General features: G+C 38.4%; 1 long non-coding RNA gene across 2 annotated transcripts in view; it reads left to right on the top strand.

The window, feature by feature from the left end:
* Positions 1 to 23,940, top strand: part of LOC141941863 (uncharacterized) — a 47,259-nt gene that overhangs the window by 6,997 nt on the left and 16,322 nt on the right. The window contains exons 1-2 of one of the 2 annotated variants that reach the window (XR_012628452.1): positions 2,703 to 2,838; positions 21,814 to 22,001. This is a non-coding gene — a long non-coding RNA (uncharacterized LOC141941863). Of the gene's footprint in view, positions 1 to 2,702; positions 2,839 to 21,813; positions 22,002 to 23,940 lie in introns of those variants that run through there. The other variant, XR_012628453.1, reaches the window with a different exon arrangement.

Here is a 23,940-nt window from a genome sequence, read left to right as displayed (position 1 = left end):
CACAGAACTCCTTTGTAAACAGAATCTAAATACAAGTGCTGGGTATGTTTTTTCTGCAATCAAGATTCCATAAATAATAAAATTGGAGTTCAAAACCAGAAGTACCTGAAATTGTTAAATGTAATGTTAATGATTTCCTGTCAGTTTTTGAGATTCGGAAAGTTTAACACTATTAATATCCACATTATTTTGACTGAGCTGAACTCCCCCTCCCTGGTTCTGCTAAATAAAGCTGTAATTAATCTGCAATACAAATTTTGGTATCTCCAGTTCCTGGGGAAAAGCATTTTTATAATACATCAGGGGAAGTTGATTCTGTAAATTCAGTTGTGGGTTTTAATAGCCTTCATAATTCATTGCTGTCTCAATGATTTTCTGCTTTTATTGCCTGTCTGAGCCCTTTTGTCTAGATAGGTGGCCTTGAAGCTTGCTTTTTTTTTTTATGATACCACCTTTCCTCCTTAACGTTTCATTGCCCTTCTCCAGTAGCTGATCTCGTGCACACTTAAAGAGGCCCTCCACCACCTCCATGATCACACAGATTGGGATAAGTAAGCCAGATAAGTCAAGGCAAACAAAGCCCAAGTGTGGCACACTGAACAGCCAAAGAGATTACTGCTCATGCGATTAACATCTTTTCATGCCCCTTCTCCCACCGCAAGATGGTCTTGTTTCCTTTTCACTGGACACCACAGTTCAAGTATTTACTTGTTGCATTTCCCTGCAGTGAATTACTCAGGCGTTTCTATCATTCCCTGGGAGCCCTCCCGTGCCTGGCTGTGCTGCAGAGGGGAGGCGCAGGGGCAGTGCCGCTCAGTGGGGAAGCACTGGCAAAAAAGCTCTGCACGTGTTTTGCTAGGCAGTCTTGGCAGAGAGCACATTAATGTAATCGCTTTCTGTTTTATTAATGGATAACTCCTTGTTTGAAATGAAATATGAAACCTTTGCAGATAACATATGCCCTCAGTGCACAGTGACAGTCATTTGGATTCGCAGAATGCAGCCAGTTACCTGTAATTATTATCAACAAAAGTCATATGGACTAATTATATATCACCTTTAATCCCAGTGTATCAGTCTCCTGCCAGCATTCATTTACACTGGCCAGTCATGCTAGGTGCTGAGTGCCTCCTGATACCAGGCAAAGTCAAGGTGCCCCAGCGTTTCCTGGGGCAGTGCTGGAAGCCCCACAGTGCTGTTTTCTGCGTGCCTGGTTTTCCAGCTGATTACATTCCAGAATTCAAATAGAAAATAAATAAATCAATAAAGTTTAAAAAAACAAAGGGAAAAGTGTAGGAACCACAAAATGCAGGAGGCCTAGTTTAAATTACCCACATTTAAATGATTGTATAATGGTATTTTATAACTGCACAGTTCTAGATTCAGCACAGCCCCTACACACAAAAGCCCTGTGAGACTACAGTTGCACAGCAGGCTAAGTCCAAGCTTAAGCAGTCAGAAATATTCCTCACTACTCACCCCTTACAGTATATCCCAGACTTGGGGCTCAAATCCTTGATCCATCAGCTTCTTAGTTAATTACACCAGATAGCACGCATTCAGCAAGAGGAATTGAGATCTCTTTTTCTCAGGAGCTACAGATAGTGATACCAATTGAATTCTGTGAATGTTCTCCCCGGATTTTAAATTAATTTATTTGGCTCACAGCTCTTTGGTGTTTGCTTTCCATAATGTTTGTGTGATCAGATTTTACCGGCTCAAATATTTGCAGAAAGTGAGTTACTGGAAAACTTGAGGAAACACATTTCAACATAAACATGAAATGATTCCTTCCGGATGCATTTGTTCACACATTCAGTGCAGAAACAGAGCCAAATCAATCTGAAGCCTTTTGGCGAATCTTCTCTAAGCAGCACAACCCAAACGTGCTTATCAGTGACTCCAGCCAAAAATTTAAAGCACATCTGACTGAGTGGACTGAGTTGTGGTTGACTTGCATGTATTGAGAAAAGAGGCAAATTTAATCAAACAAAGTCTCATGGGCTTGCCAGAGCCCTGACTGAAGCTGAAGGTAATTTCTCCTGCAGGGTTTTGCATTCTGGGATGTGGTGTGCATCCCATGCCTGCCTCCGCCTCCATCCCCTCCTTATGCTCCCTCACCCCGCTCCTACCCTCAGTGGGGTGTGCCAGCTTCTGGTCAGAACAGATTTAAAACTATCCTCCAACCTCCTTTACCAAACTAACCAAGGACCAAACCAATGCAAATCAGAATAGTGTTTGGTGGAAAGAGGATGTATTTAATTTTAGCTCACATTTAATCAGACTCAAGAGGGTTTGTTACATGCTAAATGAAAAGCATGTAAGATAGTCAGGCGTGGTAAATGCCAAATGGAAAGCATGTAAGATAGTCAGAATCAGGTTTAAATATTTTAAAATGCATTGATGGCAATATAATTATTTTTTTCATGATCATCTGTTAATTATTTATTTGTTTATTTCATAAATTTCTTTTAAGACACAGCAAAAAAAGTATTTACCTTTTGCTCTGAAGGTTTTCAACAGCAGATGAGTTTTAGGCACATATTTTTTCTTATCAGCATACCTCTGTTTTGACATCCAGTACATAACAGCTCATTCAGTACTAGTCAACAAAGTTGGTTTGATAACTGATGGTGCAGGCCGAGAATCGAACAATTAACTCTGAGGTTAATAGTAAAAGTATAGCCCGTGTACCTGTTCGTCCATCTATAGATCCAAGAGCTTGAAAACAGCTGTGCACTTTAGGCAGATTATTTACTTTTTGTTAGTAACAACTTCTAGTTTAGTGTCTGTGGATTCAACAGTTAGCATCCTTGCTGGAATGCAGAAGTGTGCCAGGTAAGAGTGTTTTCTTCTATCGCGTTACTGCTCATGGCTGGGATGGATCAAGTGGCTTCAAACAGGGGCAGCCCTGTAGTGCTGTTGCGGGCTTTATATTGGAAAAGTGCATGCTCTTCAAAGATCCTGGTTTTGTTCAGTATTTATGAAATACACCATCTGGGCGTCTGAGTTCTCAATTTCCAAGGCGGTAAAATTTTGTTCTGTTTTAAAATGTTTTTTAACTGTGGTTTTCAGACTGCCTCTGCAAAGTCCCCACAAGAATACAATTTTTCTGCTAGATTCTTGAACTGATAGCTGTCACATGGGCTTTTCAGGCTGAGATTTTTGAAATTATTATTGTAGCCAAACAGTAACTGTCACCTATATTTATCAGGATTAAATCCCTAAACTCTTCTGAAAATCTCAGCCTTTCCAGTAAAGTCAAAATTTGGTTTTCTATACCATCCAGATGAAATTACTCTACAGAGTAACTGCACGTAACAATGGGTAAAGGTAAACCTATGCACATATTGTGCACTATTGCTCTTCTGGCTGCAGAAACATGGCATTGGTGGAAAGAATTCGGGCAGCCAGCTGGAAAATTTAATCTTGAATATTTTACTAAAAAGAAATGATTACTCTTTAAAGACAAAGAACAGAACAGTATGAAAATAATCCTTATATTCAAAGTATGTACCTAGATGTCCCTTTTCCGGGATTTTCTTCTGATCTTTATGTTCCCCATATTCCATATTTATATTGATTTAAAATTCTACCTGCATATTCCTCCTCTCATAGATGCATTAATTGGACATATATTTGTACTGAGAAAATGAGTTACTAAAAAGCAAACACTCCAAATGAATGGTATATTTTGTGGCATGCTGCAGCGAGGGGTGATTAATATGACCCCCAAATGCAAGAGGTTCAGTCAAATAAGATTACAAGCTTTGCCCTTCAAAACCCAAACTGGGCACATGAAGGTTTTTTTCAGAATGGAGGACTGCCCAGAGCCACAAGTTTTTGCAAGCTCTTGCATCCGTTCTCTCTTTCTAGTCTGACTTGTGTCCAAAATAAGGTGCTGGCAGTCAGCGAGCTGCCATGTATCTTGCAGAAGCACTAACTTGTTAGCTGAGTGATGACTCCAGACTCAGCATTCCCTCAGCTCTCACTTGTGACAGGGATTGCCAAAGCTAGTGGTGAACCAGATAAAGTGGGAGGAACAAGCACAAAGTACTCCTTTGGATTCCTTTTGAATTTTTGAACAGTGACACATCATATGGCCTTATGTTCTTTAGATAGCCTAAGGCCATGCATTCACAAAGAATGCAGAGTCATTATTTCTCACTCTGTTTTCAGGCATGAAATTAAAATCTCATATGTTGTGTCAGAATTTAAGAGTTTGTTACTTTAATAGCAACAGGATTACTAAAATCACCTTTTTATCAGGGCCTGATGGAAGACTAGCTTAGCAAAGTGGCTATAACTTTGAGGAGATCCTGGGGATCTCCTGGGCTTAAAAGAAAAAGTCAGGATGAGAGAGGCAGGGCAGTGGTTGTTCTGTTTTTCAGAAAAGGTTAGGACAGTGCTCTGGCATGAAGGGAGGGAGAGTGATCTGCTGGGCACATCTCTGTCCAAGCAGTAACTTAGGTGTTGCTGGAGCCTCACTGTTTCTGAAGCTGCCAGCTCTGCTGGGTTTACGTTTTTGTCACAGAGAAGCACATAAAGCTGCAGCAGATCCACACCAACCACCCAGCTGGTATTGTGGATGAAGGCTTGGGAAAAAGGAACCCACTCCAAACAAATTCCTCCATGACAGATCCAGAGCAGGGGTTAAAGCATCACAGGAAAGTGGTAGATATGTTTATTTGTCAAGAATTCATTCTAATAGTCCCAAGACACCCATGATATTTAATATCTACACAGAAGAGTAACTGCCACATGTAACAGTATCACCTTGATTTTAGGGCATCCCTTCTACTGGCTAAATTTATTGCTTTTCCAGTCATCGATCTATCTGGGAATCCTTTTCAAATTCATGTGAGTTTTATTAAATGTTGGGTAATATGTGACCCCATCAAGTGAATGCAATGTCCACTTGGGAGACTTTTGTTCTATTCAAACCTTTGTTGACAATGCAGCAAGCTCTGCTCTGGGCTGTTGGGGGGCGGGCAGCCCGGGCTGAGCCGCGCTTTGATTGATTTGCACAATAGGAACAAAAATATTCCTGAAACTCTTGAGATCACTCAACTCTTCCTGCCAGACTTCCATGAAATATAACATGCAATCCATTTAGCTTACAGCCAAATTCTCCCCTTTCAGCCCCCTCTTTCCTTTGGTGTGTCAGTGAAGATAAATGAAAGAAGCAATAAGGAGTACAAACAGCAGTAGCAACGAAAGCAGCAATTGCTTGTGTAGGGGGGGACTCATGGTGCCAGGCCAGAGCAGAACCCACAACAACTTGACCAAACACAGGAATGAATGAAAGGTCCTTTTGAAAGGGCAAAAGAAAGACCGCGTTGACCTCTTTGCAGAAAGAGGAAACTTCAAAGGGTTTACAACAGTTAAAAGACCCAGTTACACGCAGCAAAAATGACTTGCATTGGATGCTAACACAGCGAAACTAAACAACCTCACAGGAAGAGATATAGTAGAAGGTGGAATAGAGGGGGCATATTTTCCACTAGTCACTGGAAAAATGTCGAAAAGGCTAATTCTGTCAGTTTGGTGTTAGGCGTAGGGTTCTTTTCAAAGCTGTACATCTGAGGAAAACAGAAATTTAGACAGAACTCCTAACAGGCTTTGGAAAATTCAGGCACAAGTTTTCTTTTTTCATTTTTCTCACCAAGAAATGTTCTCATCATGTGATTCTTCTGGAAACATTTGGCAGTTCCTCAGGTATGACAGAAATTGTGTTTGAAGAAGTTAGAACTAATGAAATAGGGTATTTAAAAGAGAAAGCTTCCGAATGGTCTGAGCGTTGTGTATGGTTTATGAAAACTATATTGAAAGTGGCAAAAAAGTGCTAATTGCCTGAGACAGTTGCATTCTGCTGTTTTTTTTCACCCAAGGTTCAGGTTTTTTACTTGCTCAGTACAGCTTGGAAGGTATTTGATCACACATGTAATTTTAAGCAAGAGAGAGAGCCGCTGGCTGCAGTGAGACTTTTTGTGCTCAGGGTTAAGCAAGTGCATAAAACCTTTTGCTAGACAGCGGTCTTGCAGGCCTCTGTCTCTGAATTCCAAGGATTTGAGAGCAAGTAAGTCACAGCACTTCACTGAACAAAGACTTTCCTCTTTAATCTGCTCTAGTTGGGAAAGATAAGACCTCAAATGGAATCTACTTCAAGACTAGATTACACATTAAGATAAGCATAATACGATAAGGACCAACTGACACAGCTTCTGTAAGGGCAAATTGTGCTGCTCTATCTTTCAAAAATTCCCTGAAAAAGTGCATAAAGTAAGAAACAAAATGTATCTTTCGAACATAATTTACGTGGAATTTCAAAAGGCTTCTGACAGCACCCTTTGTGAGAGGTTTTGAAATAAAATAAATAGCAAGTGAAGTTGCCAACATATAGGATGCTTGGTATTCATAGTAAATAGCTAATTTTAAATTAAAAGAGCAATAAGAAAACATGTTGGGCTGCTGTTCATTATTTGAATTTTGTTTGAAAAAGAGATTTAATGCAATTTGTTAACAAATGATTCTGGATTGGAGGACTCCTAGAAATACTTGTATTTGCCCAAAGCATTAATTTTTTCATCCATCTATCAGCATTCTGGCAGCTCTAATGAAAAGTAGTATGTGTTAGAAAATATAATAAACTTCTCATTATTGTAATGGATTTTGATCTAACATGGTTCCCTGAGGAAACAGATATGAATCATTTTGGGTATTACAGCTTAATGAATACTCCTTTCCAAAATAAACTAACAAAGAGAAGGATTAGAGAAATACTTTACAGCAGTAATATCTCACTGTAATAATGATTTAATAGAAAACTATGAATGATACATTTCCAGTTGCACCACAGCTCAGTTCTGGATGCCTCAATACAAATTGACATGCTATGCATAGAAAGTGTCTGGAGAAGAATGAGAAATCTAGTCAAAGTTGTGTGAAGATTCACATGAACGATTACTTTGACTATGGCCATTTAACATTCAAAAGACGAGGTTAACAAAATATCAAGCAAAATATGCTTTCTTAAATTTAAGCTTTGGAGTGCCCACATTCAAATTTGTGGGTTTCTTATATGCTTAAAATAAGCATATGCTTACCAGATGCATGGTCAGTCCTTTTCAGCATGAGAGATGGAAACCCATTTTCATGAGATCCATTGACATTGTTTGTTGCAGTTACCTTCTGCAGACTTTTTACAAAGTAGTCTGTGAATCCCTTTGTCCACAGCCCATGAGCGGAAAATGACTGGCTTGAGACTAAAATGTGATTTTAAACACAAAATGATGACTAACAATGAAAAGAGTAGCCATCCATTTCTTTCTTCTTTGCCCCACTGTATAAACATAACAAGGCATCTGATTGAACTCAGATGCAATACATTCAGGACATTTAAATTAAGGAAATACTACTTTATCTAGTATTAATAGTAGTCAATTTGTGAGCCATTGGCACATGTCACTGCAGAACATGGTCATTAGATTCAAAATTGAATAGGGGTTCTCTGTGGTACTTGAGTAGAAAAAGGTTTGGATTGATTTGGCTTTTCAAATCTACATAGGAACTTCCCAGCTTTAGAACAATGCCTCAATTTTTCCTGACGAAATGCTACTGTCTTGTGATTGGTAAGGATTGTACCATCTATTTATTTTCCTTTATTTATTTTTTTTTATCCCCAGTAGAAAGATATCTTTTCTAAATCTATGTACATGTAAAAATTCTACCCTTAAATATGTTACCAGTGATGGCAATGCCATATAATTTAGCAGAACTTTGTCTTATAGTCAGTAATATAAATGCTCTGGGGAATTCATACTCCGGTCTTCATAATCTGATCCTTTTAAATAGGATCATACGTTTGAAACCAAATACCAGTTTATAAATCACCATTTTTCCAGACTGCAGTTGATATCAAAGTTCAGAATGACTAAGACATTAATGTAATATTGTCTATTGGGTTGGTTTCGTTTGTCTCTGAATATATCAAACCAATAAAGTGAGATGAATGTGTAAGACAAGATTTTGTAAATGCCGTGTATTAAATTACTGTATTCATATTAGATACGACATGAAAATAAGAAGTTACTGCCTTCTTTCTTGCCTTGGTGAGCTGTTATTTTGATACTTCTAAGTGGATAGGAATAAATGGTACATGTGTCAGCCTGTTGATTCACAGTCACTGATTATTCTTATGTGGATAGATGCAGTAGCATGAAGATTGATTGTGCTGGCTCATAGGCAGCAGCTGCCATTTACAAATGCCAGCTAGTGCTTCTCATGGGGATTTGTGATAGAGTACAGAAATAAGCCAGAATTACTTCTATTAGCTGAATAAATGCCTTTTTCTTTTTTCTTATTTTGCAGTCACATTGTGTGTCCCCACAATAATCTTTTTTACAACACTAGCTGATTTCAAGTAAATTTGACAGAGGCAACTAAAGTTTAAAAGGCAATTAAGACCTTACAAGTAGCTTCAAAATCAGTGACCAAATAGAAGAGCGAGAAAGAGGTTTTTCAAGTGTTCTGTCTAAATGACAGGCTGCCACATGTATTTATTATATATCAAGGAATCTGTACTACCAAAAAATCTAAATGTTCTAAAAACCAGGGTTTTGTAATTATAAGATGCAAGCAATGCTTCCTCTAGCCAACCTGGTATATGTGTGTCAATTCATGTGTATCATCTTTTGATCACACAGTTGTGGTCTTTCTGTGGCAGTTTGGCATTTAGGAGGCCATAAACAAATTCCTTTCTTTTCATACAGATACAGTTCACTTGATTTAAGATCACTGATGTTTTATTTAAGAAGGTGTGTTCATACTGGAACCATAACCCAAGTAGTGCTATTTAGTTCAGAACCTGGTGCAGTATTTTTAAGAGTGTTGGTATATGTGTGTATATAGTTATATGTATGTGTATATATGTGCATACACTGTATACAGTGTATATCCTATAACCAAGACTATCAGGCTGGGAGCTTTTTTTCAGCATGTTTTGTGTCAAACAGGGCATATTTCTGCCAGCTTTACTCAGAGTGAATACTATCTACTGGTGACTTACTCCATTGGTTTATATCAGATTACTCATGGAGTAAAGAGCTAATCAGCAGGAGGCAAAAGTGTTGCCAAGCTTTTCAGTTTTATCACAAAGTCTTGTGCTATTTGTTTTTTTCTGTGCCCCAGCTGCTGGAATAAGGGAAGTTCATGAGAATCTAAGCTTCCATTAACTAGAGTGAATTGCTAGCCTTCCAGCATGTGGATAAAAGTTGAAAATATGAAGCAAATAACCTCTGAGGGTCAAGAAATGAGAAGTCAAATATAAACATTTTTCTTTCTTGAGACATTCTCATAATATCTCACAATTTTCCAATGTCAGTGATGAATGAGTAGCAGTGTCAGAATTTCTTCCTCAACTTTAAAATGCTATGGGGTGACTTCAGCAAAGATGAAATATAGACATTTGGTTTTCTGCATGAAGAGATGGATCAGTGTAAACAACATGTGGGACTGAAACAACAACAAAAAGTACTATTATGAATTGAGCAGAAATATGGCCCTTCATCTATGACAGTTGTCAAAACTACTAATCTCCCTTCTGGAATCATATTGCTGAGACTATAGCAGTATCCTTAGCAAGTACAAGCACATGTGTCTCTGCTCATTCAAGACAGGCGTTGGTGTGTGGGTTTCCTGATGATAGTTTTACAAACCTTTCTGTTTCAGTGAAAGAGGGACAAAAAGACTGAAAAGCTGGAAGGAGTTAAAGAATAAGGACATATCTTGTATGCAGCCTGGGGAATAATAAAATGACAAAGCAATGTTGGGGAAAGGGATTCAGAACTTTGAAAAGGAGCACTTCTGTTCTTTGGTTTTGGGGAATGACTACTCAAATTGTATAACAAATAGAATTGCATCAGACAAACTTTATTCCATCAGGTGGAGTGGAAACTGATATAAAAATTGACACACTGAAGTTGGCTGTTTAAATGGTTAACAAACTCATAATCCTATGCAAAGTGGTAGTGGCTTGCTAAAGAATTAACTTTTTTTTTTTTTTTTTTTGTATGTTCTTGTTTGCGTGGACTCCAGTTCCTCATGAAGTTAAGAGGACACTAAACTTTAAGAGTGTAATAAATTGCAGCAATCTAAGAAACTTCAGGACTGTGGCATCAGGAGTAATGGCCTAACAGAAACAACACATATTTTAAGAAACACTATTAATCAAAATCACAGACAGAAAGCCAAGTGTAATGTACTCAGCTTTAACTTCCCAGAAGTAACAGTTTTCCTCTGCAGTGAAGGGTGTTCTGGATGAAGCCACCTAAAAAGAAGTTGGAGCCAAACCTTTAAACAGAAGGTAATCAGCTAGTGAAAAATTCCCCAGAACCTCTCCGTCATTTCCCTCTCACTCGGTATTTTGTCTTTGGCTTGTCCCCAAAATAAGCCATGTTTCCTAAGATATAGCTCTCCATGGCTCCTGATGTTGTCTCTCTTTCCCCCATGGATACTCTCCCCAGCGAGAGTATCACATGGATATCGTCTTTTGCATTTTTTTATAGCATTCTCATCTCTAGCTGTAAAAGATTAAATTAAAAAGACTATTTGACCTGTGTTTCCTGGTCAGTGTCACTCTAGCAAGCAATACATCACTGGAGGAATGTCAACTTCATGACCCATTACTCAAATGAGGCGCCAACTAGGAAGAGTGAGCTGAGAGATCCAAGATTTTTAAATTTATTGTCATCATACATCTAAAAATAAAATAGAGTCTTATGGTGTGGGGAGTGGGAGGCAGAAGAAAGAAAGTTTAGGAAGTCTCTCAGGTCAATCAAAAGCTTTAAATAAAGTGACTCTGGCAAGTGGGGTTTCTTTTCACATGAGATAGCTAATTCTGCTAAGTTTATTTTCATCCTGAAAAAGGCAAAATCTTTTTTATCCTCCCCCACTGCAGCCGTTAAAACTAGATTTTGGGCAGATTTACAGCATCAGATTGGATTTGGGTGGATGAAGATATACCAATGACTCCGCCTTTGTGTCATGAATCATTATCATGAAGCAAGAAAGACCAGTTTGTGACTCAGCTGCTGACCTGCTGCAGTTTTTCAGGCCAGATTGTTTAAACTGGCTCTCATTTCAGGGGAAACAGTTGGGGCAGTAATAACTCCAGAAGTTTAGTTTGTCTGTCCTGTGCCTGCTACAGTGTGGCCATTCTTCCTGCTTCCATACTCTTTCCAACCTCAAGTTTTCCTCATGGCTTTCCTGCAGCCTCACTCTCCCTGCCCTGTGGTGTTTCTCTGATTGTTTTTCCTTTTTATTTCCATTTGGCTTTTCCATAAAGATTTTCCCATCTTTCCCTGTGTTAAATTGCATATCCTACTGACTCACCTCTTTTGGGCCACCCCTCCAGGTATCCGTAGCCTTGAAACAAATCTGGGAAAGGAAGCAAAACAAATTCTTCACAGACATGAACTCTGCTCTCTCTGCTGGCACACTTCGAACCTGTTGCCCCACTCAGTCTGATACATCTTTATAAACTTCATACTTTTACAGAATATGGGGCTTTTTAAGGATTTCTGTAGCCAACAGTGAGTTAAATGAGTCTTAACAGAGCCCCAAGCCTGACATGTACTTCAGGATGCTACTAGAAGGCGTATGGGGAGGAGGGAGGGCTGATATCTCTAAGCCAGGGCACAGCATTTCAAGCTTTAACATAGAACCTGAACTGTCTGGTTCTGATGAAGAAAGGCTGAAAGATAACATATGATGTAGTCAGAGGTAGATCTGTTTGTGTCACTGTCAATCCTCTTTTAGGGGCCCTGATGAAAGAAGTACAACCATGGGAGACTCAAAAGTAAGGCATTAAAGGGATGAGCAAAGGACATGATTCCAGCCTAGTCTCTGGTGTGTAACATTCAGTGCTCCAGTATGAAAGAAATTCCAGAGACCCTTCAGGACTGGAGGAATTTTTAAAAAATGTTAAAGAGTTCAGAGCTGCTCTGTGTTACAGTATTTTCTTTTAAGTGTGTATGGTTTCACAGCTTCTGCAGTGCCAAGGATTTTTTTTCATTAACTTTGTATTAGATCTTATGAAATAATAACAATATATTATCTCACTTACATTAATACAGGACAATATAACTACACAAGACATTTATGAATTAGTTGATCAGACTTTTGAGGGATCCCAGTCCAGCAGAATGGAGAAACACACTGTCTGTGCCAAATTCTGCCATAAATTGTACCCATATGACTCTGCTCCTGCCTGCAGTGGTTTTGGTAGGATTTTGAGGGTAGGAGAGGAGAAAATCGAATCCAAACTGTTGATATAAACTTCTCCTCATACATGTGTAATGGTTCCCACCTTTTCTTCCTCATCAGTTCTCCTCTGGCCCTACTTGGATCCCAGTCCTGACACAGCCATTGCTGGGTCATTTCCCCAAGCTGTCAACGACTTTTCTGAGTTCATTTGGGATTTGTCTGCATGGAGTTTCCTGTAAGGTTGAGGTTTTTGCTGCTTGGAAAAAAGACAGTCTAATTCATTATGTTTGATCGGCACCCAGAAAAATGAAGCTTTAACTGAGTATTACGCTACTACTACTACTACTAATGGTAATATTAATGATAATATTATTGGTAGTACATTTTCCTATTACATTAAAGTATTAAAATATGTTATTATATTATTTTTATTATTATAATAATTTACTTAGCTTCACTGTAGTGAAACCAATTTTATATATATATATTAATATATATATATATATATATAAAAAGGGAAACACTTTTTAAAAACCTAGTTTCATAGCTGCTGAAAATGGCTCATTTTCTAGGCTCTGGCTTTTTGCAGGGATAATCCCCAGCACAGTAGTAAGCCAAGACACCGTAGACTGGAAACAAAAGTATATGACTCAAAAGAAAGGCTCTCATTCATGGCAGAATTACTGCAGCAGCTCACACTTCTGTGCTGGGACAAAGCAATCTCCAGAAGGGTGTGATCTTGGCTGAGAAGAAACAGTTTAAGTCCAGTCCTCCACCAGTTTTGGTTTATGGTGTCTCACAGGCTGACAGGAAGGTCAGTCCCTACGCAATAGCTCACCCTTCCCTGAGGAGCTGTGAAAGGCTGTGTGGTGCTCTCTCCTCCAGCCGCAGCCACAAAGGAAATGGGCTATCCACATGCAGGCTTACTAATGCAGAGGTCCCAAAGCTGCTGCTAGCACTCCCTGATATTTTGGCACCTAGAAACCATTTTTTTTTACAGTACCTTGTAACAGGTAGGAAGTGTATCCAAGCGTTGCAATTTATCATGCCACGAAAGAAGAAAATAAATCTGAAAAATGGCAACATGGCAGTGGAATACTTAGCTTAAACCTTAGCAAAATAATTATCTTTGTGTGTATGTATCATGTGATTTATAATGTGGCTTCAGGAGACATCAAATGAAACCCTGGGGTGAATTTCACTCAAGAAGATCAAAAGTAAGATTAATGAACTGGAATTCTTTACCTATACCATTTATAGTATTTCACTGGACAGAGAGGTTGCTTTTGATGCTAGAGTCCCACCTATATATTTATATTTTAATTCACTGCATTTTACATTTTTCATATAATGCAACTTGCATATTTATACACAGTTAATATTATGATTTATTATAATGCCCCCCAAATGTGCCAGATGCTTTAGATACTGCTCCACATACACATAGTTCTCTGTTTCAAAGAGTTTATTAGCTGGAGACATAAACTTGGAAATGTCTACATTCAGGTATGGTGTTCCTCATTTTATGTGCAGAAGTGTTTGCAGGGTTGGGCTCCATACAAACAACTGGAAGATGGATATTGCAGACCTATCGTGACTCTCAGACTTACTTCAAGGCGATTTTTTTAACCATTTTGGAATTTGAAATTAATAGTTTTAATACTCTTCAAATCTAGCTTTCCTTGGAGACTACTCGTGGATGTAAATTTGAGGGAGATACCCTGGAAATATTTGAATTCTTCTCTCCAAAAGCCATATGAATATGTAGTGGTATGAAGGGGACTTGAAAGCCCTTGTGAAAGAAATTTCCTTGTCAGGAGTGTACTGGAATATGGCCATAAGTGTTTCTCTAAGAAGCCTTCTCTACAGAGGTTGTGGCAGGACTGGGGATGGCACATCAAAGTGCAATTTACAAGAAGTTCCCATTAGTGCTTTGATTGATATGTCTCAGGTAAATCAGGGGTTTCACCAGTCCTCAGAACAGTGGTACTAAGGTAGGTTTTTTGGGGCGTTAGCTTCCCTTTATCTTCCCCAGAGTGTGAAGTGCCTCCATGAAATGCAGCACAGACGATCATGAACTGTTTTTCATACAGAAACACCATTTGTTCCCCACCCAGAGAGCCAAGGAGCGCTGCAAGGCCTGTGCTGCCCGCACAGCCTGCATTCCTTCACTGCCCATTGCTGGGCTGATCCCCTTCAAGAGTGTCACTAAACCAAAGCTAGTGCTCCTGTACACTATAATTGCTCTCCAAAAATATTTGTGGGCAAGCCTAATGGGTTTTTGTGTGGGACGACATGGTCGGTCCCCTACGTGGCGGAGGACACAGGCCTGTGGTGGCAACTGCTATTTGGAGGGGCTGGAGGGAGCCCCGAGGCCTGGCTGGCAGGGCCCAGCCAGCACCACCATATCACGCTGCCTGCCCTTGCTGGGCCTTTCTAAACGTTCCCTTTTCCCCAACACAAACCCAAATAAACAGAAATGTCTGTAATGATGATGAATGCCCACCAAAGGCTAAAATAATGTGCAAGTTTCTAATTTGTTTTTAAATATAGTGATTTTATTTGTGAGGTTTTTTGTGTGAGCCTCTCAAACACCATTAAACTCATACTCAAATATTTACAATGTGTTTATACTTACCGTGTTCACCTCTGAACAAATTGTTTGACCTTATTTGCAAATGTGTTACAAGAACTCCCAATGACAGATGATCTTTCATAGGAAATCACAACATGTAAGTGAAATTGAAGCTACGCTGCTGCCCTATGCAGTATATCAAAGTGCTCTGATCTCCCCAAAACATAAATTTGCCATGCAGCCACCCTGGCAGACCCTGGGTGGGGATGGACGAGAGTCTTCCTTTAACCTCTAGTGCACAGACACGCACTTCAGGGGTCAGTTTACGCCATGCGAGATCAGGGCATTTGACGTGCAAAACCTGCGGGGCTGATGCTACCCAGTCACTCAAATCACATAATTAATGTGCTTCTGGGTTCCAATAATAAACAATTCTGATGTCTACTCGCTACAGCCAAACTTCCCTGGCTAAGTAAACAGCTCTTTGCTTAAAAATGGCTCTTATCCAAAATGAAGTTTTTCACTGATCAACCAACCCAGCTGTGAGTTTATATTTCCATGGTTGGGGGGGGACACCAACTGCTTTAGTTTCCCACTGATTATGTTAAGATTGAAAGTACTCATTAAAGAATTATTTATGTTTCCGTACCTATAAATTTTACGCCGACATTTGCTCACATTATCTCCAGACACAGTAGTCACACTTAAACCATGTCATTTTAGCTAACTAAATATTATTCTGATCATAGAACTAATGGAAGGTATGGAAAACATGAGAGAAAAAGTGAAGTAAAATTAGGATAATTCGAAATATACCTTTATGTATCTGAATGGCTAAAAAACAGTATTCAGAGAGCAAGAGGGGGCATATTTATCATTGTGTATCTTACCCCATTGAGGAACTAGAAGGCTTATTAGCAAAGCATTTCACATTTGCCAACAAAATGTTTGGTCAGACTCTTCTTTTGTTGCTCAACAGCATTACCAGCTGAACTCTTGATAGGAGGGATGCACAGCAGGGAAGCCTCTCCTTCCTCAGGTGACACTGCATGCAACTTATTGCATGAAAAAAATGAAGAGCCCCCTCTACCTGGTGACCCAACCCAGTCCTTCCATCCACAGATTTTATGTTGAACTATTTCCATGGATATCATTGGAGCTGTTGTAAATCAGCAATCCTGATTTACAATATCTGTGTCCAATAAAAGAATCAGGCCAATTACAGTTCTTCGAACAGGAGCCTAAGCAATGTCTGTTCCCAGTTTAGACAGTCTAGACATCATACTTCAGCCATCCTAAAGTCTTTTTGGAAGGACAATATTTCATAGTCATGTAATCATTGGCTCTTTGTTGACACAACCAATAAGAAAGTCAATTGGTGTCAGCTGTAGTGGTGATTTTGTGATGGGAACATCTGCCCAATTTATTCCTGATGAGACCTAGTCTTGGTCACTGTTAATTGGGCTAGGATGAAAGCTCCAGATCCTGTTACAAGTCCTTTGAGTAAACTAGTTACTCACAATTTTTTCACATAGTTTATCTCATTTGATCTGTAAAATTGCTTCCATTTGATTCTTTGGGCCCAGGTGCCTTTTGGGTAATAATAAAACTTTGCAGCAAGCCCCTGGCAAATCCTAGTGTTCCTTTCTACCTATCCTGATAGTTTAGGAGATGCCATATCCTCCTCAGTACTTCATGGTCCTTTAACTTTTCATGTCTGTTAATTAATCATCCTGACACACAGAGTTCTACCACACCAAAAAATGTTGTAAATATCCTATATATAGTTCTCAAATAGGACTAGCAACTAGGGATTTCTGCTTTGTTCTTTTATCACACATATGTTTTACTTTGATGTAAACACTGTTTCAAAAACAGTAAAAAGAGCTTTTTCATGTTATGCACAGATTATTCTATAAACATGTGCATCCTGTCAGACACAGTAATAATTAGAAATAGCTGTAGTTTCATTGCTAACTCCATATAACTTCAAATTGCTTAGATTTCAAAAGACTAAAAATCAGATGCACATCTTTGATTCTGGGTAGAAATTCTTTTATTTCAATTCATTTGCCTGTCACTAGGACTCATTTAATGCTTATAAATATTAATTAAATAGTAAACTCAATAAACTAATTAATTTTAAAAAAATTTTACAAGAGTAAAATTTCACATTCAAAATTCACCTGGGTAGAGTGGTTGAAGTTGTTTAAATTTGAAAATGTCCCTTGTAAAAATGAAGGGTGAAAATCAGAAATGTTTTTACAACATTCCTGATTTTCTTTTTGTTGGTCCTAAAGATTTTTTACTATTCAGACAAACTGATGACATGTATAAACCTCTGTTGTATCATGCAATTACAGTTAAAGAAAAATTTAACATCAGAAAAAAACCCTCAAAATCTTTCAGAGGGATGATACATTTAAATGAGTCTTATGTCCCATGCAGCTAGCTCTGTGGGTAATAAGATTGGAGTGCTCTGTTAAACAGTGACACATTTATTTTTAATTAAACATCCCTGAGTGCAGGCAGTGTTAGATGGTCTCTTGATAATGAACGCAAAGTTTAAAGGTTTTATTTGCTCTTACACCTGTTCATGCAATGAGCAATCTTAGCTAGTAAGCACGGCAGTGCCAAATAACAGAGAAGTAAAACTGGGGGTTTTTAAACCTGGTTGTCACAGGTAGCAGCAGGTTCATTTTCATCATATTTAATGGATCAGATTCAAAACTCAGTGAACTCTACAAAAATATTGGCAGTGCATTCAGGATGGATTGGGCATTTTTATACTGTCTGGCATTAAAGTTCAGTGTAGCTACAAGGGAATCATCTTGGGTACCCTCGAGACCTCTGCAAAATGCTGTAGTTCCAAGCTGCACTTGTCCCTTACTGCTCCCCAGCTCAGAGCCATGCACTGTGGGACTGCATTGCGTCTTACCATTAAGCCAGGCAGTCTCCTGGCTCTAAACTGGATGGCTTCATCTAGTGATACCTCCCTCAGCTGTTCAGCGTAAGATTAGGGCCTGCGTGTCAATGGGCAATTGTGCTTGCCAGCTTTGGGTCTTTCACTTCCAGCCCCCCTTTTTTTCCCTACCTCTTTTATAAACAAACTTTTCAGGAAAATTCTGCTTTGCAAGGAGTTGTGCCAAGTGACATGCTTAGTGAACTGTGTTACCCTGGATAATTAAGAAGAGCTAAAAGCCAGGTTTATTACAACAGCTTTAGCTACAGAGCTATTATTGACACTGTGTAATTATCAACAAAATAATCTCCCACCGATCATTCTTCAACTTTTGTTTTTGAAATACATTAAATGAACTATTGCTAATGCTAATGTCTCTGAAGATTAATGAAGAGGGTTGAGGAGGAAATTTTTTTAAACACAGATCAAGAAGTAACCTTTTCTGACAGATGTTTCTAGTGCAACTGTAGGAAACCAAGTGGCACATCATCTTAAAAATTAGATTTTGCTGAGTGGGAATTTCCAGTACAATTTTATTTTCTCCAAAATTATACTAGCTAGTAAAGAACAGACAAAAATATTTTTTTGTTGATGACATTGCAACTACAGTTTTCAAAAATATTCAGATGGATAGCATATAATCTGACTTTTATGAATCTCACAGTGTGCCAGTGACTTTGGTGTATTTGAGATAATACCATATTTGTCCATCACTAAGACCCTGGCAGAGATGCCTTCTCTTTAATTCTCCTTTGACAAACACAGGATCTGATCTACTTCCTTTTCTCCCCTCCCCTTCAAGGCCATGGAAATTTTTGTTTGTTCTGCTAGCATTCAAGTCAAGAAAGTATTTCTGCAAATGCAGAAATATGGTATGCACTGATGTTGCTCTTACTCAGCATTTTGTGCTATAAAAATTGAATATTGTTAGAATAAATAATGATCCCAGGATTCCCTCTGCTGCTTGATCCTCCCTGCAAATGATGCCAAGCCTGAGAGGGTAAACTAGAATTTTCCAAGCTTGCTAAGCTCTGCTGAGTCCTGAGACTGCCTGTGTTTGAGGCAGTGGGATCCAGAGTACTCCATCACTCCAAGCTCTTGTGTTTTTATGACCAGATGGAGTTGTGATTCAAATACCAACAGGCAGCAGGAGCTGAGAATTTAACTAAGTATCTTAATAGATAGGTGGATAAATCACTGATTACATGCTGTTGATAGCCCATTGTTCATTGTTCAGAAATAAATGCCCCTAGCAATCCTTCAGCAGTAATGAAATCAGCAATACTTATCAGAAGCAGACTGATGCCTTTTGTAGGAATGGCTCTGATAAAGACCTTGCAGAACAGAGCAGACAACAGTTTAAACAAGTGGAACGAACAAAGAGGTTTATGGCTTATCTTTTGTGGCATTTTCCATGGCTTCGGAGTATCTGACAGTGGAGCCAATGGGAATATATACTTTCCATGATAACAGTTACATATGTGGCTTGCACTTTTGATGTCTCCACTGGAGCACGCTCAGTCTCCTGTCCGCTGACGCAGGGCAGGGCAGCTCTGGCATATGGGATCAGCCACCACTTCAGCTATCCTGGCCTCAGAGGGCCAGGTGATTTAGGCTCTGTTTCAGGGTGGTTGTTTTCCACAGCTGCACCTATTGGTCTCCAGATACATCTCAGTTTTTGTCAATAGTTATCACAGTTCTCAATCCCAAATCAAGAGGCGTAACAGAAACCCTCAGGGTTGCCATTTGTCACTATTCTGACTGCTAGAGTATTGCTTTACTTTATTTGCACCATGCTGTGGTTTTCTCGTAAGGAAATATTAGATCTTATTTTAGTCCTGATTTTTATGTGATGGCACCCACATTATGTCCATCCATATCCCTTTCCCTTCCCTTCCATCAACAATGTGTAAAGATGGACTTGGGGTTGGAGCCTACATTGCTGATACCTTCTTACCTCATTTTCTTCATTTATAACAAGACCAGTGAGATCTCTAGGAAGGACTCTCATTTCATTTACGCTATCTGAAAACAGTGGAGCTTTTCTCCTTCCTTATCTATCAAAACCTATTCATGTTCTTTCTCCTTCTATCTTTGTTGTCTTTCCTGCCTTTGCTGCTCACATATTTTTTCACTATAGTCTCTTTGCTGTCCTCATTAGCACAGTGTCTGAACCTGTGAAAACTTGCTTTTGTTGCCTTTGAAATCATTCAACCGAATTTACTGTTAATGCTCTCTGAATTTAAGTTTGCACCTACCCCAGAATGAGCTTTCTTGGTATTATACTGTGGTAGAGCATTTTCATAAAAGCAAAAGCACAGTGCAAAACCAAGAAGCATTTTATAAAATAGCCTGGATTAACATTAATGTAATGATTCTTTGCTCTTAGATGTAATACTCTATAACAAAACACTGGAGAAAATATTGCAGCACAAGGAACAGCATTCCAGTGTTGATTAGATGCCCGCTTGTGAAAGACCACCTTGTCAGGTCCTAAGAGCAGACGCAGAACTCCTCTCTCAGCCACAACTAATACACAGATTCCTGTCATTATTTATTGCACTGTGGAATATACCAATGCAGATACAGTGCTACCCAGAGTAATTCGGTTCACACACACAAATTAAGAAATTAGGATGATTTATAGTTTAGGTTAAACTGAAAGTCAAGAGGCTTAAGGAAAACTTTGATAGAGACTGCATGTGAAGAGGGTAGAGCTTCATTTGACCTCTATTGGTTGAGCATTGAGCATAACTGGGTTGGAGCTAATGTCCTTGCATGTTTGTGTGACTGATAAACAGAGAAACCTTACATCCTAACTTATGAGAGTAAAATTAATAGTCAGCAACTGTATGTTACCTCTTTGGGCAATAATAAGCACCTTTTTTGATACAAGCAGTTACCACTAGTCTGAAAGGTTGCATTTTTCAAACATGTAACATCAGTGCAAGAATCTTGATAGACAGGTTGACCCAATGCTTTCCAAAGACAGTGGAAAGTCCTGAACTGATTTCACCGAACTGAAGCTCAAAGCCAATGTTGCCATATATAAAAGTGAGGATCTTCATTGCTGTCAGTGACTATGTGAACTATGACTTCTATTTCCTGGTTGACTTTATATAATATATTGTCAACAGAATAAGCTAACTTTTACATTTGGATCAGGAATTTAGAGTGCAGTTAATAGATATGGAAGTAAATGGAGGATACGTCTGCTCAGTCTTCCAGGTATGGTTTTCTTACTGAAAGGAATGATCTGCGGGCACTTCATCCCTTTTGCTTTTTCAGCTGGGTGTTATCTTTTCCAAACAGCTGCCTGCAATATGTGTGTCCCCATATCTCATGAGAGACATTTTTGATACCCTCTGAGGTTAAGGTTTCAAAAATATTATTGAAAAAATGTCCCTACTTAGAATATTCTTACTTCAGATAGTTATAAAAAGGCAAACCCATGCTCTGAGTTTGAAATCCACATGTTACTCTCCATGTGGTTCACACATGTGTAACATAGGCATGTTTTTATGAATCGTTTGTATATTCCTTAGCCAGACTCCTGTGTTTAAACAAATGTGGAAACAACACAATACAGCTGTATAAGGAATTTTTTGTTCATAAGAGGTTCTATAGATTTTTAAAACTACACTTTCAGCAATAAAGAAATTGTCCATACTGCTGGAATGTACTTCATGCCTTGATAAAATCTTTCATTCTTTTGCTGTGGAAAGAAAAGACCTATGAACATTATAATGATGCCAGCTTAGGGTTACAAGAGTTAGTAATAGTCAAGGCTGAAGGTGCTATTCATTACTAAGATATCAAAACAGGCCTGTCTACTTGGCAAGAAGATTGGATCTGGTGTTGTTTCCAAAATTAATAACATCTTATTAAATGAAAGGCTTCAGACCTTGGGGCAGTTGAACACTAAAAAAGACTGAAAAATGAAATACAAAATGTATGGCATTTGCTGGCAGTTCCCTCCAAACATTTTTCTATCCCTTCCCCTTTCTTTTAGACCATGAAAGGAATAGCTTTGGATGGTTGCAACAGCATATGAGAAGGTGGCCTCATTTCTTGTACTGGATGATTTAAAATATTACTTCCTGAATTACTGTACTCTGAATCGTCCAAGAAGTAAAGACCAAAAGGCTGAACACATAACGGCTTGCCAAAATAAAGTGCTGAATTTGGACAACGTGAATTGTAAGTGTCAGATGTAAGATGGTCTACATGATAAACTGTCTACTGTCTGCTCCACTACTAATTTGATGAAAAGATGAGTAAGTTCAAATTCTATATTGCCAATACAAAGAAAATAAACTTCCTTTTACCGGCATACCATTCAGTCTTAGTCCTGGGTCTCAGGTACAATGTGAAATGGTGTTCTGCTCCCAATAGACATACATGACTGCTTGGAAAAGAGTAATTTCTAACCGTCTCAAAGCGATACCACACACTGCCTTCCCAACAGTGTCTCTGACTGTGCTGCAGTCCCTTATCTTCCTTCTCTGCTGAATTCATGTCCAAATCAAGTGTTGTGCGAACACCCAGCATGTTCATCACCAGGTTTGGTATCTAGAAAAAAATTTCTTATTCCTTTCTCATCTTATTTTCCCACTGGGAAGATAGCACTGGACTCATACTCCTGTAGGGTCCTTTGAGAAAACTAATAAACAAGCATCTTACACAGACATTATTATTTTTGTTTAAATGAGGTTTTAAAAATCTGGTTAGTAGGAGATTTCCAAAAAAGTAAAAGTATTTTTTCCACAGAGTATGAAGTCAACCCAAAATATACATCCCCATGTGAGCTGAATTAATGAGTTCCTACTACTAAAATAATCAGTAGTTATTCTATTTGATTGATGATTAAATATTCTCTTATTAAAAATATTGGTTAAGAAGATCCTATAGTATCGGTGGAAAGAAAAGAGAAGAATCCTCCCATAAAAAAATAAGAAATAAAATAAATAAAGCTAAAATTAGAGTTTGTATTTACTTTCCACAAATTGAGCTTAAGCAACATTAAGCATTTGTGTCTGAAGTATAGTTACACAATTCACTTCCAGAGAAGGCTGACATTTCTAAACACTTCTGAGTTAGCATAGCATGGGGATTCATGCCTTTGAAAGTAGACACTTTTACATAGTCTAATATGCACTCTTTGTTGAGTAAGGAAAAGCAGTGCTTCAGATGCAATATTAGATATGCTTCATGCTGAGGTGTCATTTTTTAACCCTCAGCATTTTTAATGGCAGCAAATATGTAGCAGGGCAAATAGATCCACAAGGGTTAGACACTGACAAATTGTTTACTCAAAGTTAAATTGGCAAACTCAGCCTTTCAGAAGGAACTGTGTCTGATGCTTTTTCACCACGTAGGACATGGTACATTTCAAAATAATTATCACCAACAGTTTAAGGCATGTGAACTTAGCTGAAGGCATGAATTTTCCCCATCTGATTGTGTGGAATTCAAATATGTATTAAAATTATTCTAGAAAAAATAGTATCACTGGTTTAGTAGAGGAATTCTAGCCCTGCATATATGAATAATGGATTTCTCCATTCCACAGCTGCATTATGAAAAAAAGGAATGAAAGGAAAAAGGAATGGAGATAATTTTAAGAGATCCAACATTTTTAACATGTAGAAACCCTATCTGAGGTGTTACTTAACTTCCTTTTTTTTTACTCTACTTATAAGATTTAGGTCAATTTAATTGAAAGTAAAAAATTCATTTTAAGAAGAAAAGCCAAAGCATGTGATTTTAGAAATGTCCTGATTAAGTGTTTTGACTTTTGGGGATTTTCTTTTTTTTTTTTTTGGCTGAGATGTTGCCAAAGCTGATCTAGATTTTGTATTCCATAGGCTGTGTTTTTAGTCTGTGTATTTATGTCATATAATTTTGTTTTCATCCGGTGTTATCCAGAAGATGGAGAAATGTAAGATACTAACAGAGGCTATAAAGTGTCTTGACACTGGTATCAAATAAGAATAAAACAGAGAATTCCCCAATTTTTCCACAAAAGAAAGAACATTTCTGTTTTTTTCAGAGAAGAGGAAGAGGAGTTTCATCACCTAACAGAATTATCTTCTAGTATAGTTCATTTTGCTTTGCTAAACTTTTTAGCAAGGTCTTG

The sequence above is a fragment of the Strix uralensis genome, chromosome 3, assembly GCF_047716275.1.
Source record: "Strix uralensis isolate ZFMK-TIS-50842 chromosome 3, bStrUra1, whole genome shotgun sequence".
Taxonomy (NCBI): Eukaryota; Metazoa; Chordata; class Aves; order Strigiformes; family Strigidae; genus Strix; species Strix uralensis.
The sequence above is the reverse complement of the archived record's forward strand: the minus strand, read 5'-3'. Positions and strand labels throughout refer to the sequence as shown.